The sequence below is a fragment of the Oryx dammah genome, unplaced genomic scaffold (assembly GCF_014754425.2).
Source record: "Oryx dammah isolate SB20612 unplaced genomic scaffold, SCBI_Odam_1.1 HiC_scaffold_26, whole genome shotgun sequence".
NCBI lineage: Eukaryota > Metazoa > Chordata > Mammalia > Artiodactyla > Bovidae > Oryx > Oryx dammah.
This window is the reverse complement of record NW_024070210.1, coordinates 90,844,862-90,862,680: the sequence shown is the minus strand read 5'-3', so window position 1 is coordinate 90,862,680 and position 17,819 is coordinate 90,844,862. Positions and strand designations below refer to the sequence as shown.

At 43.9% G+C, this 17,819-nt stretch overlaps 1 protein-coding gene across 1 annotated transcript in view; it reads right to left on the bottom strand.

Moving 5' to 3' along the window:
* ARSB (arylsulfatase B) overlaps positions 1–17,819 on the bottom strand; it is a 165,214-nt gene that overhangs the window by 45,564 nt on the left and 101,831 nt on the right. The window lies entirely within an intron of this gene.

Here is a 17,819-nt window from a genome sequence, read left to right as displayed (position 1 = left end):
TGAGTAGTTGCTCAGTTCACGACCATGTTTTGGAAGCTTGAGTTTTGTCCTCCTGAATGTTGACAGAATGAGAACATCAGGAAGAAAGGGAAAAGGAACCAAGTTTCTGAGATAAGCTCTAAAGTCTTCATGCCTCACTGGCTGAAATATATTTTGGATGTTTTTTATTAAATGCCAGATTACTTAAGGATTGGAAAACAATTTGACATCTAGATAATGAGAAAGGCAATGTAAATTCCTGTCCAACTAGCCTAGATAGGGACTTGGGGGAAATTTATGAAGACCTATAAAACATGTCTGAGATTTAAAGTCTTGGATCTCTGTCTTTAACTGCATATCTCACACAAAAAAATATTTATTTAGCCTTCAATCAAATATTCATGCAAATATTTTAAATTATAAATCTTGAGCTTCATATCAGGTAAAAGTCCTTCCTAGACTGCTGCTGCTGCTAAGTCGCTTCAGTCGTGTCCGACTCTGTGTGACCCCATGGACTGCAGCCCACCAGGCTCCTCCGTCCATAGGATTTTCCAGGCAAGAGTACTGGAGTGGGTTGCCATTGCCTTCTCTGCCTTCCTAGACTAGGGACTACTCAAAGTATTGTCAGCCAGCCAGCAGCATTGGCTCCACCTGAGAGCTTGTTAGAAATACTGAATGCAGGCCCCAGCCCAGCCCAACTCAACTGAGTGAGCCACATGCCCATTCTAATCTGAGAAGCACTGGTTTGTGGTCAGGTGACAGATCAGACTTTTGGAATGCAAGTATGGTCACAAGTGACTTCCTAGACAATGCGGAAAAGTTGTTAGTGCTGTTCAGAGACTGCTTTCTTCTTCCCCATTACAGTCTTACTTCCAGTCTAATCTTCCCATCACTGCCTTGCTGATGGTCAGAAGCTGTCCCTAATTGCTGAAAAAGACTAGAGCTCAGGGCACTCTGTAATTTCTGAGGTGAGAAAACAATGCCTGCCGAGGTGATTAGCCTCTTGATTTGGTATCAGATTAAATAAGAGAAAAGAGGATGCTTGGCGTGAAAGCATCTGAATCGCTGGAGTACCACACTGCCAATACAGTGCCTTTTGACCGATATGATCAGGAACTTGAAGAAGTGTGGTTTTCTCTCACTTGCTTACTTCTCCTTCAAGAAATAAAGCAGTCTATGTGCAATATAAGTTTTTAAGAGTGCTTACAAGCAGGCCTAAGGTCAAGAATGTGTTTGATTTAGCAGTTAGGGGAATTTAAACTCAAACCCAGTTGGTTTTTAAAATCAACTTAATCACCAAAACTTGATGAAGCGCCCTCAAGTTATCTAAAAGAAAGCAGATACTGCACAGTGGAAGAGTTGATGTCATCCGTGGAGCTGCCAAACCATCAACAATCTGGAAAGTGAAAATTTTTTAAAAGGGAAAATATAAAATTATGAAAAACATGCAGTTCTTAGATTTGCTTGCATGCTCTTTCAAGTGTCTGATGGTTTACGTAATACATCTCTTTCCATTCTTTTCTAATTTGGTTTAGACTGTCAATATTTTCATTTAAAAAGAATGCATATTCATTTGAGCTTAATGTAGGATAAATGCTGTCCTTTATAATTTGAGGAAAGATTAAGAAAAAAACAACCTCACATAAATTTGAAAATACGGTTGAGCAAGAAAAAGAGAAAGGTTTAGATTTTTTTTCAGTCTCTAACATTAAAATATTTAAACATTAGTTGTTAACAGAAATCAGATAGTACATTCTACCTTGTCCAAGAAATAACCAAAATCCAATCCTCAACTTTCTTTAAATGACATATTTATCTTACAAATAACTCTTACATTTCAGGCAAATGATTAGAAGGAAGGGTGGTACTTGAGCTGAGTTTCTTTCTCTTTCCTCTTTATTCTTATTTTCTGTTTTGAGAAAGGAGCTGAAAGTCAGATAAAGACCAGATTATTTTCTGAAAGGAATTTTTATAAAATGATATAGAAGGCTCTGGAATGAATGAGTGGTCAAAATAATCATGACTTCTTGTCATGATTCGGAATGACACTACTGTCAGACGCTTGCCTGCTATTAATTAAGCCAGATCTAAAGTTTTTGTGTTACTTTATGAACAAACATTAGCTCTTACAAATCAAGTACCTCTGACATCTAATCTCTTTTTAAAAGATCTGTTGAAGTCTTTCCCAAATCTTTCCTTTTTCCATTTTTTTTTAAATAAAGAAGGAAATTTATTTGACTATTGCTTTTGGTTGTGTCCCTGCTCCAGATGCTCAGGGACAACAACGAATATGAAAGATGAAACTGTCTGCCCTCGTGGAGTGTGTGTTTTAATGCGAGAGGAAGATGATAAAAATCCAGAAAGATAAAACCAAGATTGTTGAGGTAATAAACTTAAAGCTATACTTTTTGAGTAAATCTACCCTAATCACCCCCAAATGCCTTTCATTATTTCTTTATTTCTCCTTAATGCCTATGTATTTGATTTCTATCGCTTTTCATTTGTTGCTACTTTATTTTATAACTGTGTTAATATCAATTCCTGGGCATATATATGTATATTTTCCTCTGATTCAAAAGGCTCTGCAGAAGCAGAAGCCATGTATTTATTCTCTAGGTATTCGCTGCCAGAGGTAACAGATTTTATTCCGTACAGGCCATGCCTGATCACTGGCATCTTACACTGTGGATGTGTGCTAAGTCGCTTCAGTCGTGTCCGCCTCTTTGCAACCCCATGGACTGTAACCTCCTAGGCTCCTCTGTCCATGGGATTCTCCAGGCAAGAATACTGGGTTACCATGCCTTCCTCCAGGGATCTTCCCGACCCAAGGATCAAACCCACATCTCTTCTGTCTCTTGCATTGGCAGGCAGTGCCACCATTTACCATTGGTGCCACCTGGGAAGCCCAACCTACTACATTACAGGTTACTTAAAGCAGACCACATCCTCAGCTTTTTACAGCTTACTTCTCAGAAATGTTTTTAAAAGTTTCATTTCGGCCTTATACATAGGTACCCTCAGTCAGTTCAGTTCAGTTCTGTCGCTCAGTCGTGTCCGACTCTTTGTGACCTCATGAATCGCAGCACGCCAGGCCTCCCTGTCCATCACCAACTCCTGGAGTTCACTCAGACTCACGTCCATCGAGTCCGTGATGCCATCCAGCCATCTCATCCTCTGTCGTTCCCTTCTCCTCCTGCCCCCAATCCCTCCCAGCATCAGAGTCTTTTCCAATGAGTCAACTCTTTGCATGAGGTGGCCAAAGTACTGGAGTTTCAGCTTTAGCATCATTCCTTCCAAAGAAATCCCAGGGCTGATCTCCAGAATGGACTGGTTGGATCTCCTTGCAGTCCAAGGCACTCTCAAGAGTCTTCTCCAACACCACAGTTCAAATGCATCAATTTTTCGGTGCTCAGCCTTCTTCACAATCCAGCTCTCACATCCATACATGACCACAGGAAAAACCATAGCCTTGACTAGACGGACCTTAGTCGGCAAAGTAATATCTCTGCTTTTGAATATGCTATCTAGGTTGGTCATAACTTTTCTTCCAAGGAGTAAGTGTCTTTTAATTTCATGGCTGCAGTCACCATCTGCAGTGATTTTGGAGCCCCCCAAAATAAAGTCTGACACTGTTTCCACTGTTTCCCCATCTATTTCCCTAAAGCCCCTAATCTGACCAGATTAGTCAATATTTAGAAAGTAGACTTACCACAATTTAACTGCACTGGATTTGTCCCATGAAATTAAGTGAGGTTTCATGTTTTGCCAAAATACTATGGTTGACAATTTCAAGAACAGTATGTATCTATCTTTACCCTTATAGGTTGTAGGACTAGGGGACTGAGATAGAAAGATGCCTAGTTTAGACTGGGAGAGAAAGCAGAGAGTCTGCACAGTCCCAAAACTTGAAGAGATCTAGCTACAAAGATGCCTCCAGTGTAGAGGGTGGGGTGGGCACAGGGGCTGGATCTGAAAGGGATGACTAGGAGGGTGGCCTATTCTGTGCTGAGTATCAAAATCAGCATCGACCTTTGAGTAAATTAGAATTGTCAGGCTACTCTTGGAAGCCATTGCTAAAATTTCTAAGCTCTACCAGAATTAAAGAAAAGTAACCAAATAAATAAGAGGTCAGTTGGAACTGAGAGGATGCAGTGTCAACATAACCTTGGGGGGTGGGGGGAATTAAGCTGATATGTAAGTGAGGTTTTGAGCAGGTAACCACATGGCCAGATACCCATTTCCCAGAGGCAGGACCGGCCTAAGCCCTTCAAGTCAGCCTCTGTTATCTGGCCCTGAGAAGCCTTAAAAAAAGGTGTTTACTCTGATTTCTTCAAACATAAAATTGGGGCAGTGGGATTTGCCATTTCTGTGTAGTCTAGGCCTGTGGTGAGGATTAATTAGTGTTTTTAAAGTGCTGTGGGTTTGGTTTGGTTTATTTATTTTCCCAGGATGAAAGCCAGTATGCCAGCACCAAGTGTTAACAGCGAAGGTTTGATGTATGTTACTTGAGATGCCCTGTGTGAAGTGGGGTGGGCAGGAAACGAGGCTTGTGGGACGGCCTTCGGCATCAGAAAGGCCACATTTCCAAACACACGTTAGTACTCCCCAAGGTCAAGGAGAAAGACTAAAAGCCTTTGAAAATTAAAAAGGAGAAAAGTTATCAGTATTTAGGTTCTGTGATTGAGGGCTTGTACCAGCCCACACCAAGGAAAATTTGACGGATCTCTGCAGACAAACATTGGCAGCAAGAGAAGACTCAAAATTCTGCTAATTCTGTGACAAGCTGTAAAATGAGCTCTTACATTTGATATAGACAAAGAATGGCAAGTCAGGTGGTCAGGGTATCAAGACTAAGAGCTGAGGAAAAATGCTGCCACATGCTAGCTTCTCTGAGCCAGGACAGGTGGGCATAGGAACCAAGAACTCTGGTAAGGCCTCCACTTCCACTCGCTAAGAACCCAGCAGTGTTCCAGATACTACAAGCTCACAAGAATCCTCTAAGGTGGTTTTAAAAAACAACTTTTATGGCTTTATTCCTGGTTAAGGAAACAATGTGTGCTCATTACTAAAAACTGAAACTGCAGAAATATAGAACATAAAAAGTACGGCAACTACACCTCCAATCCCAACAGTCAGTATCTAATTGCTATTGGCTATTGTTTGAACATATTTACAGGCGATAGCTGTAACTGTCCCCAGTTTATAGGTGATGGGACAGAGGACACAGAAAACTTATCTACCAGCTCACAGGAAATAAGTCAAAGCTGGAATTCAAATCCAGGTCCTTCTGATACCCTGGGACTCTAAGGCTACTCTACCTTAGCTACACCCTGCTCCCTTGTTCCACCACCCTCGTCAGAGATAATTACCACGAGGCACAAACACAGTTTCCATAACAAGCCTTGCAAAGAGAGGCTGCCATCATCCACAGAGTCAGGTTACATGTGAAACAGCAAGGTTAGTGTCACAAAATCTGCTTCCCCAGCCTCATTCAAATGTATAATCCTCCATCAACATGCTGTGTATTTGAGCGAGGTGATTGTACTTTTTTCACAAAATCAGTGCAGAACAGAAAACAGAAACCTCTGAGGTCAGTAGATCGTGTCTTATACATGAAGCCTGGACCTGCAGACACATTTATTACATGTGTGTGACCTGCTGCCTCAGTTTCTCCATCTGGATTATAAAGTGGGTGGCTGAACTGACTGCCAGGGTGCCTTCTAGCTGCTGGTACTCCATGCAATGATGGGAAATCTCACTGACAGCTGGCTGGCCTCATGCATTCCACCTAACTTTTTTTTTTCCTGCTCAATATATCATTTCAGGTTGAATGACAGAAAGCTGTCCTGTGTTGCTACTTCCCAAATATGCCCAGAAAGACATGAAAGTGCTTTGAAATAATGTATGGTGAACTGCTCTTGCTACGTCTTCTGATTAAATGAGCAGATGATAACCAACCTAAATGCCTAACTTATCAGCATGCATTCTTTGGGGATGTGTACATCTCCTTATACGAAGGGCCTCAAGAGAGCTATACGATGAAATCTTGCCCTCCATGGAGTGTATGGCTCTGGATGGGGAAACCATAAACACAAATAACTGCAGGAGGAAGAAGCAAGATCTCAGTGTCTCAAGATGCTCCAGAAAAACTCAAGGGACTCAAGTCTGCAGGGTCGGGGAGGGCTTCATGGAGCAGGAGAATGTGACCTGGGCCCTCAAGAAGGGGCAGAGAAGCAAAGGAAGATGGCAGAGGGTGCTGCAATGGCCCCGAGGGGGAATGGCAGAGGCTGCAGGAGGCAGGCTACGGAGTCTGCGCATGGCTGTGGGCAGCTGGGAACCACCAACAGCTGTCAAGCAGGTACGTGAGGGGCTGTGTCTACGTCCTCTTTCAGCAAAAGCTAAAGCCTAAATGATCTCTTGTACACTTTGCCAACAAAGGTCTATATAGTCAAAGCTATGGTTTTTTCCAGAAGTCATGTATGGATGTGAGAGTTGGACCATAACGAAGGCTGAGCACCAAAGAACTGATGCTTTCAAACTGTGGTGCTGGAGAAGACTCGAGAGTCCCTTGGACTGCAAGGAGATCAAACCTGTTGATCCTAAAGGAAATCAACTTTGAATATTCATTGGAAGGACTGAAGCTAAAGCTCCAATGCTTTGGCCACCTGATGTGAAGAGCCAACCCATTGGAGAAAACCCTGATGCTGGGAAAGACTGAAGGCAGGAGGAGAAGGGGGTGACAGGATGAGATGATTGGATGGTATCATCGACTCAATGGACATGAGTTTGAGCAAGCTCCAGGAGTTGATGAAGGACAGGGAAGCCTGGTGTGCTGAAGTTCATGGGGTCACAAAGAGTCAGATACAACTTAGCAACTGAAAAACAACAACAACCTCCTACAACTGTATACCTATTGTGGGCAGGCAGTATCTACTGAACAAATCACCTCAGAAACGGCACCTTAGCATCAGGAAGTGGATCTGAATTTGCTCTAAAGAGGAAATCAGGGAGCAGCTCCAAGCATGCAAACCTGGGCCACTCCTGGATCTAGAGTACAGACCTGAGCATTTTGCCACAGAAAACGTGTGTGTGAGAGGGGAGGAGGGAGTGAAGACTGTCCTTTCACCCTGTAATCATGAGCAGAAATAACATCCTATTATAACCTTTGGAGAGAAGAGGCCCTTTCAATGCAATAGTGACGAAGACGTACAGAATCACTCTGAAGACTTGGCCTTTGGAGTGGAAGATGCTAACGTCTGTCAGGGCCATTCACCTCTAATCAGGCTTCTCCCAGCAGGGGCTGAGCACTTTATACGTGTGCGTGAGCGTCAGGTCACACACGTGGATGGGTGTGAGAATTCTGACGATTCACTGAAAGCCACATCTGACTTCCAAGGTGAGTTGTGGTCATAGACGGAGTAGCGTCTTGACCTCAGAATAGCCCGGGTCAAGCCTGGGTATAGGATAAGCATATACATTTTCTCTAGGCAGACTAATACCTTTGAAATCTTTTCTCCTCCTGGCTTGAGGCAGGACAGGGACTAGAACTGGCTGACTAGAACCGAGGGGAACCACAGAATTGGGGGCTAGAGTGCTTCAGAACCAGGCCGAGTGGCATTCACACCTGTAGGACCTTGGAGCCTAACCCGGGATCATGGCTGCTCCCCACCCTTTGGATGTTTCCAGGCTTTCCCATAAATCACCTTCAACAGTACCATCCCCTCGCCCCAGGCTCCTGCACAGGCTTCCTCCTCGGCCCACCCTGTACGGGTGGAGACAGACCCTGAGGCAGGTCAGCCTGCTGGAAAGAAACCCTTTAAAGACATGGGAGGACAGGAGGGGAGAATAACGAATTCTTAGGGTCTACTCGTAGCAATGAAGGAGGAGAATAGAGGCCAAAATGTGTCCATGCAAGGTCATCTGAAAACAAAGCCTCTGGATGAATAAGAAGCTTCCTCAAAGCACATGGGGAAGCAATTATAAACCATATGTTTGCCACTGGCCGGGGGCCCGGGGCAAGAGAGATAAAAGCAGAGGCGGTTTTGCGGGCACTGAGAGAGCCAGTGCCCAGGGCAGCAATGAGAGGGATCTTTCCAGAAAGGCGGAAACGGGAACAGAGACCAGCAAGAAGCAGCTGCACCCTCGGCTCACAGGGGAAGTCAGCTGAGCTGAAACCAGGCCGGGGGCTTCATGTTTATGTGTATTTGTACCCGGTGGCTCAGAGGGTAAAGAATCTGCCTGCAGTGCGGGAGACCCAGGTTTGACTCCTGGGTTGGGAGGATCCCCTGGAGAAGGGAATGGCCACCCACTCCAGTATTCTTGCCTGGAGAATCCCACGGACAGCGGTGCCTGGTGGGCTATAGTTCAAGGGGTCCCAAAGAGTTGGACATAATAACACTTTCACTTTCTTTCATTTGTCCATCAAGGAAGTCTGGGGGAAAGAGATGAAGTGGGCAGGGGAAATGCCACATCACTGGATATTTTCCATGAGGGGAAGCGTGAGGGTGGGCATTTATATGCTGTTTCAATCATCTGTATATAAGTAGTAGTTTCAAACATCTGTATATGATAATGTCAATTAAAATAAAAAGCAGCTTGTGACTTTTTTTTTTAGGTACAAAATGCAGGATGTGAGTTCAGGGTTTAAGAGGAGAGTGTGAATTGCCATCTGGAGGCACTTTTAGGTTCAAGAAAGGCTAAGACACAATAAAACAAAGACTGTATAACCTGTTGGTCTAGTCATCATTCATGAACAAATATTTACTGAGGACTTAGTATGATGGTAGGCCTTGTGCTATAAACTGGAAATATGGCAATACAAGAAAAAGTTATAGATCCTGTCTTCATGGAGTTCCTATGCTTTTGGCAGGGGGATTAAATTTCATTTATTTTTAATTTTTTAAATATTGGTACAATATAATGCATAACATAGAATTTACTGTCTGAACCATTTTTAAGTGTCCCGGTCAGTGGCATCGAGTATGATCACATTCCTGTGCTACCATCACTATCATCCATCCACAGAACTCTTTATCTTATAAAACCCAAACTCAATATCCACTAAAAAGTAACAACTCCCATTCCCCCTTCCATGGCCGCATACCTTGGCAGGTTGTGGCTTTGATATTAACATAAAAATGTTTCCAAAAGACTGGGGTCCACACCAGTTCATGTGCTACCTTCTGTCTCTATGATTTCAACTACCCTAGGTACCTCACGTGAGTGGAATCACATGGTAGTTGTCTTTTTTTTGTAACTGGCGTATTTCATTTACCATACTGTCCTCAAGGTTTAACCATGTTGCAACGTGTGTCAGAATTTTCCTTTCTTTCTAAGACTGAATATTAATATTCCACTGTATGTATATAGCACATTTTGTTTATCCATCCCTCTCTCAGTGGACATTTGGGTGGCTTCCACCTTCTGGCCACTGTGAACAATGCTGTTCAAGTCCCTGATTTCAATTCTTTGGGGCATATATCCAGGTATGGAACTGCAGGATCATATGGCAGTTCTATTTTTACGTCTTTGAGGAACTGCCATACTGTTTCTACAGCAGCTGTACCAGTTTACATTCCCGATAGCAGTGCACAAGTGCTCCAAGTCACATCCTTCTCAATAGCTGTTCTTTTCCTTCCTCCACTCCTCTCTTCCTGTAGCCATCCTCATGGGTATGATCTACGGCTCTTTGAGATTTCTTTATGCTTTACTGCAGAATCTCCTGGCTCACAGGTGATCCTATGACCTCTGGTGGGGGCGTGTACACACCAGTCTTTTGGAAACATTTTTACTGTTAATATCAAAGCCACAACCTACCAAGGTATGCGGCCATGGAAAAAACCCTAACTCCACCAGCAGGAAGGGCTTCTGTGGTGACTTGTACTCTTAGAATAAGGGGGAGATGGCATAGATGCTACAAGGCAAGAGGCCAGCTTTTGAGGGGCTCTGGTCCTATGTGGAGGACAGGACTTCCTTCAGAAAAGTCTAACATCAATTCCTACAATTCATGATAGGAGAAGACATTGGTCCACCACTGCCAGCGAGACCCACTAAAGGAGAGACAGCAGATGGAAAACTGGAGTGATGCAGTGATGTTTCAGAACAGGGGCCAGAAAGGTGGGAAGGATGTAGTAACAACAAAATTGTGTAATAATTCACACTACTCTAGTGCTTGGAGCAAACTTATATGCAGAGTACGTCGAGCAAAATGCCAGGCTGGATGAAGCTCAAGCTGGAATCAAGATTGCCAGGAGAAATATCAATAACCTCAGATATGCAGATGACACCACCCTTAGGGCAGAAAGCAAAGAACAACTAAAGAGCCTCTTGATGAAAGTGAAAGAGGAGAGTGAAAAAGTTGGCTTAAGGCTCAACATTCAGAAAACTAAGATCATGGCATCTGGTCCCATCACTTAATGGCAAATAGATGGGGAAATAATGGAAACAGTGACAGACTTCATTTTTGGGGGCTCCAAAATCACTGCAGATGGTGACTGCAGCCATGAAATTAAAAGACTCTTACTCCTTGGAAGAAAAGCTATGACCAACCTAGACAGCATATTAAAAAGCAGAGACATTACTTTGCCAACAAAGTCCATCTAGTCAAAGCTATGGTTTTTTCCGTAGTCATGTATGGATGTGAGAGTTGGACTACAAAGGAAGCTGAGAGGCAAAGAATTGATCCGACTGAACTGTGGTGTTGGAGAAGACTCTTGAGAGTCCCTTGGACTGCAAGGAGATCCAGCCAGTCAATCCTAAAGGAAATCAGTCCTGAATAGTCATTGGAAGGACTTTGGTTGAAGCTGAAACTCTAATACTTTGGCCATGTGATGCAAAGAACTGACTCATTGGAAAAGACCCTGATGCTGGGAAAGATTGAAGGTGGGAAGAGAAGAGGACGACAGAGGACAAGATGGTTAGATGGCATCACTGACTCGATGGACATCAGTTTGAGTAAGCTCCGGGAGTTGGTGATGGACAGGGAAGCCTGGCGTGTTGCAGTCCATGGGGTCGCAAAGAGTTGGACACAACTGAGCGACTGAACTGAACTGAGTTCTTATAATGTTTACCTTCCCCTGGTGGCTCAGATGGTAAAGAACCTACCTGCCAGTGCAGGCGCCACAGGAGATGCAGGTTTGACCCGAGTCGGGAAGATCCCTTGGAGAAGGGAATGGCTACCCACTCCAGTATTCTTGCCTGGAGGAGTCCATGGACAGAGAAGCCTGGTGGGCTACAGTCCATGGGGTTGCAAAGAGTCAGACATGACTGACCAACTAACACTTATACTGTTTTTAACATTATCACCTGTGTTCGTCTACTTACAAACAGGTCTTTGGCTATACCACTGCTTATTAACAAGTGTATCTTTTCTAGCAGAGTGACAAAGAAATGATAAGGAGGCAGCTTTGCTCTGTTGAAGTCCTATTTCTGTAGAGATCCACACAATGCTGAAGCTGGAAGGGACCTCAGATATCACTTAATTCAGTTTTCACCTCACAGATAAGGAAGTGGCTTTGGGGAAGGTGGGGGTGGAATATTACTCTCTTCTTCCATAAGTAAGCACAAACCATATGAGAAGTGCTGGCATTAGAAAGCAAAGAAATGTTTCCACGATAACAGTGACCCAATCATCTCTCCTTCATTTGTACCCTACACGGGGTACCTTCTGATTTTATTCCACAAAAGCCTCTAGAACATAATCATAAAACATATTCTATGAATATGACACAGAGTCTTGACTGTCCTACAAATATATACTGTCTCATAGGTGGATTTAATTTTCTTCCCACAGATTAACTGCACAGAAAAGGAACTGGGCTTGTGTTGTCATTCTCTAAAGGAGCAGGACCCCAAAGGTAGATCCCCTTTTTCTAATTCTGCCCCACAGTGGGTTGAAATGGATATGAAACTGAGCAGAAAAGACCCATGATGTTGCCCATGAATAGGGATGAGAAGGAGGTGGCACCTTGCTACCCGCAGGCACAGAAAGTAGAGAATGCTCTGTTTTTGTGAACCGATAGTGAATATGGCTCCATGTTGATGCCAGGGCCTGACAATGCCCCTCCTTACACTCAGGAGTTAGAGCAAGTGTCCTCAAGCAGCAGGGAGGGTCAACAGGAAGGCCTGGGGTGGGCTTCCAGGAGGCAGGGAACAGGAGCAGATGGCCAGAAAACAGTCCTGAATCTGGGACAGCAGCGAAGGGTTTCCACCCATCAATTAATACGTGGGAAACCGAGTTCCAGAAAAGTGAAGGGACCTGCTCCAGACCTCATAATCTATGAATGACAAGACTAAGACAGTTTTTTCTTCTGATTTCCATGCCCCAATTCTTACTCTGGAAAAATATTTTGCCTGTGTTGTTACCTTGCTAGAGGCACTTTAAGGAAGACGGCAACAATTCATGACAGGTTATACTAAGAACCCCGCGGCAAGCAGCACTGTGGCCCATCATACGGGAATACAGTTCTCAAGCTCCCACTTCTGATGCCAAGACAACACACAGCTCAGTGAGTGAAGGGGGTTAAGGCTTCTCATTTGCAGGTGGAACTTAGTCGGTGAGGACATCTTACAGCCATTATGGCGTGGGCAGCCTTTTCAGCACATGCCTGGATGTCATACTGGGCTTTGCAGTGCATTAAGCTACTCAGAGGTTGTGAAAACCATCCCCGCCTCCCATTTATTCTCTCTCACCACCCAGAGAGATGCTTACCTGACTGGCCCCTGGCTATGCATCACTGCTCTAGTGAACCAGTTACGGACTGGAATGTGTCATATCCCCAGGTGTGCTGGGGCAGAGAACAGTTTAAACAATCGATGCATCTCCACACCTAACCATAGGTCTGTGATCCTCTCACAGACCTGAAGCTCCTCTGAAGCTGATCAAATCATTTCCTAGTACTTTCTAGAACAATTCTTCCAGACCAACAGAAATGTAATGCAAATGCCATGTGTGATTTAAAATTTTCTATTAAGCACATGGAAAGAGGAAAAGGAAATAGATGAAATTACAATCAATATATTTAAACTTGATATGCCAAGGGAAATGAAAGTGAAATTCACTCAGTTGTGTCCAACTCTTTGTGACCCCAGGGACTATACAGTCCATGGAATGCTCCAGGCCCAGAATACTGGAGTAGGGAGCCATTCCCTTCTCCAGGGGCTCTTCCCAACCCGGGGATCGAACCCAGGTCTTCCGCATTGCAGGCAGATTCTTTACCAGCTGAGCCACAAGGGCACTGCCATTTCAACCAGTAATAAATATATATCTATGTTTTATATTTTTTGTGCCAAGTCTTCAAAATCGGATGCGTGTTTTAGGCTTGCAGCACACACACCCTGAGCTACAGTTAGCCACCTTTCAGGTGCTCAGTAGTTGCACAAGGCTAGCGGCTAGCATATTGGATATATTACTACCCTCGCCTCTCCTGATTTATGTTTACTCCTATAGAAACAGAAATTTCTCCATCCTGTAGCCATTCTTCCCTATCTCAGGACAGTTTCCTTTCCAGGTCTAATGATTCTAGGTGGTCTTTATTCCATCCCAGACCTTCTCCAACTGTCCACTCAGTCTTTAAATAATCCTCACAGAGTACCAAGTGCCAGGTTTTTGTGTTAACTTATGAGGATGGAAAGATAAATATTACATAAACCTTAAAGCCCAGGAGCTCTCAGCTGAGTGGGAAACGTAGGCACATACAGGAAAATTTGGTCCACGCTATACAGAGATATGGTCTTCCCCAGTGCCTCAGCAGTAAAGAACCTGTCTGCAATGTAGGAGGCCTGGGTTCGATCCCTGGGTCGGAAGATCCCCTGGAGGAGGAAATGGCAACCCACTCTAGTATTCTTCCCTGGGAAATCCCATGGATGGAGGAGCCTGGCAGGCTACAACCCATGGGGTCACAGAGAGTCAGACACGACTGAAGCAACTTAGCATAGCATATACAGAGACATATCTAAAGGGGTGCATATATGTGGAGAGGAAGGAGTACTGTTTCCTCTGGGGTTTCTGGAAAGCATTCACAGAAGTGGGACAAGTGTACTGGGTTTTAAGGGATGAGGAAAATTGTGGAGGAGCCGCGAAAGGAATAGGGAAAAGCATGCTCAAGACCCAAGGGTGACAATCTGCATACTTGCAAACGGCAAGTGTCTGCGAGAGTGAGAAGATGGAGGAAGGGCCTGGAGTGAGACTGGCAAGGAGAGCTGGGCCCCAGATGTCTGGTGACACACTCAGAATTACTGTGGGGTCATCCTCCGGGCAGGGAAATCCTAAGGCAGGTTGTAGCACAGACTGGAGAGGACAAAAAGAGTAAGAAGAGCCTGAACCATGGGGAAGTGGTATGTCTAAAAGAGTGGATAGGAGCACCCAAGTGAATGAAGGGAATGTCAGAGCAATATTTCCTGCAGACAGTTTCAAAACGAGGCATGACGATGGATCCTGGCAAAGGGTCTAATAGTCAACACTTTCGGGGCCCTAACTCATGACACAGGGGGACCGGGGCCACTCGCATGGTATTTATAAAGGGCTATTGCACACATTACAACCTGTGGGGATGGGAGTACCACATGGCCTCTCTCCCTGCAGGAATTGATAGGGTTCCCTCTGGGTTAATTTGGGCAGTTGGCAGAATTAAGCTAAGTTGCAGGATTGCCAGGAAAATCACAGGTTTACGAGACTTGGCAGGTCTGGGTAGCAACTGGGCAGCCTGATCAGATGATGTGCTGGCTGATTTTAGTTCAGTTCAGTCACTCAGTTGTGTTCGACTCTTTGTGACCCCATGAACCAAAGCACACCAGGCCTCCCTGTCCATCACCAACTCCCAGAGTCCACCCAAATCCATGTCCATCAAGTTGGTGATGCCATCCAACCATCTCATCCTCTGTCGTCCTCTTCTCCTCCTGCCCTCAATCTTTCCCAGCATCAGGGTCTTTTCAAATGAGTCAGCTCTTTGCATGAGGTGGCCAAAGGATTGGAGTTTCAGCTTCAGCATCAGTCCTTCCAATGAACACCCAGGACTGATCTTTTTTAGGATGGACTGGTTGGATTTCCTTGTAGTCCAAGAGACTCTCAAGAGTCTACTCCAACACCACAGTTCAAAAGCATCAATTCTTCGGTGCTCAGCTTTCTGTATACTCCAACTTTCACATCCATACATGACCAGTGGAAAAACCATAGCCTTGAATAGACAGACCTTTGTTGGTAAAGTAATGTCTCTGCTTTTTAATATGCTGTCTAGGCTGGTCACAACTTTCCTTCCAAGGAGTAAGCGTCTTTTAATTTCATGGCTGCTGTCACCATCTGCAGCAATCTTGGAGCCCAGAAAAATAAAGTCAGCCACTGTTTCCACTGTTTCCCCATCTATTTCCCATGACGTGATGGGACCAGATACCATGATCTTCGTTTTCTGAATGTTGAGCTTTAAGCCAACTTTTTCACTCTCCTCTTTCACTTTCATCAAGAGGCTCTTTAGTTCCTCTTCACTTTCTGCCCTAAGGGTGGTGTCATCTGCATATCTGAGGTTATTGATATTTCTCCTGGCAATCTTGATTCCAGCTTGTGTTTCTTCCAGTCCAGCGTTTCTCATGATGTACTCTGCATATAAGTTAAATAAGCCCAGTGACAATATACAGCCTTGACGTACTCCTTTTGCTCATGCTCAAGCTAGCTGATTTGGCCTTGAATTTTCTGGAAGGAGGTTCTGACACTCTCAGGTAAGAACGGGGCAGTAACAGCACTACACTGAAGGTTACAGGGAGGCTCAGAGATGGGTTCTCCTTTTGTAGATGGGAAAGCTAGGGCTCGGAGAGGGAACTGGCATATCAGAGATGGGTTCACCTTTTACAGATGGGAAAGCTGGGGCTCGGGGAGGGAACTGGCTTATCAGAGATGGGTTCTCCTTTTACAGATGGGAAAGCTAGGGCTCGGAGAGGGAACTGGCATATCAGAGATGGGTTCACCTTTTATTAAAAGACATTTATTTTTAATTGAAGGATAATTGCTTTACAATATTGTGTTGGTTTCTGCCATATATTAACATGAATCAGCTATGGGTACACATATGTCCCCTCCCTCTTGAACCTCCCTCTACAATTTTCATTTTTCGAAAAGATCTAAAAATAGGTAATAACAAAGTTGAAAAAAATTTTAAAAATCACACAGTATTCTGTAATAACCTATATGAGAAAAAGAATTGAAAAAGAATAGATACATGTACATGTATGGGCTTCCCAGGTGGCTCAGTGATAAAGAATCTACCTGAAGTGGAGGAACATGGGTTCAATCCCTGGACCAGGAAGATCCCCTGGAGGAGGAACTGGCAACCCACTCCGGTATTCTTCCCAGGATAAGCATATGGACAGAGGAGCCTTGGTGGGGCGGCAGGGGGTAGGGGGGCGGCTATAGTTCATAGAGTTGCAAAGAATCAGACACAGCTGAAGTGACTGAGTGTGCAAGCACATATGTACAACTGAACCACCTGCTGCACACCCAGAATCAATACAACATTGTAAATCAACCACATCCCAATCTAAAATAAAAGTTGAATTTTAAAAATGTAAAAATTATTCTCAACTTGCACCCAGCCACTATTTTAAAAGAGACTGCATTGAACCTATAGATAAGCTGAGGGGATATTATCATCATAGCAATATTTCTTACTTAATCATCTATTTTATACATAGTATCAATTGTGTATATATGTCAATCTCAGTCTCCCAATTCATCCATCTCCTATTCCCCCTTGGGGTCCATATGGTTGAGCTCTACGTCTGTGTCTCCATTTCTGCGTGGCAAATAAGATAATCTATTTCATTTTTCTAGATCCCACATATAGGTAGTCATATACAATATTTGCTTTTCTCTTTCTGACTTATTTTTTTTTCTTTTTATTTTTTTATTGAAGGATAATTGCTTTAGAGAATTTTGCTGTTTTCGGTCAAACCTCAACATGAATCAGCCATAGGTACACATATATCCCCTCCCTTTTGAGCCTTCCTCCCATCTTCCTCCCCATCCACTCCTCTAGGTTGGTACAGAGCCCCTGTTTGAGCTTCCTGAGCCATACAGCAAATTCCCATTGGCTCTCTATTTTACATATGGTAATGTAAGTTTCCATGTTACTCTTTCCATACATCTCACCCTCTCCTCCCCTCTCCCCATAAGTCTATTCTCTCTGTCTGTTTCTCCAATGCAAACACATTAAAAGACGCTCAACATTGCTCATTATTAGAGAAATGCAAATCAAAACCACAATGAGATATCACCTCACACCAGTCAGAATGCCCATCATCAAAAGGTCTACAAACAATAAATGCTGGAGAGGGTGTGGAGAAAAGGGAACACTCTTGCACTGTTGGTGGGAATGTAAATTGATACAGCCACTATGGAAGATGGTATGGAGATTCCTTAAAAAACTAGGAATAAACCACCATATGACCCAGCAATCTCACTCCTAGACATATACCCTGAGGAAACCAAAATTGAAAAAGATACGTGTACACCAATGTTCACTGCAGCACTATTTACAACAGCTAGAACATGGAAGAAACCTAGATGTCCATCGACAGATGAATGGATAAAGAAGTTGTGGTACATATACACAATGGAATATTACCCAGCCATAAAAGGAACACATTTGAGTCAGTTCTGATGAGGTGGATGAAACTAGAACCTATTATACAGAGTGAAGTGAGTCAGAAAGAGAAAGATAAATATTATATTCTAACGCACATATATGGAATCTAGAAAAATGGTACTGAAGAATTTATTTATAGGGCAGCAATGGGTTCTCCTTTTATAGATGGGAAAGCTGGGGCTCGGGGAGGGAACTGGCTTATCAGAGATG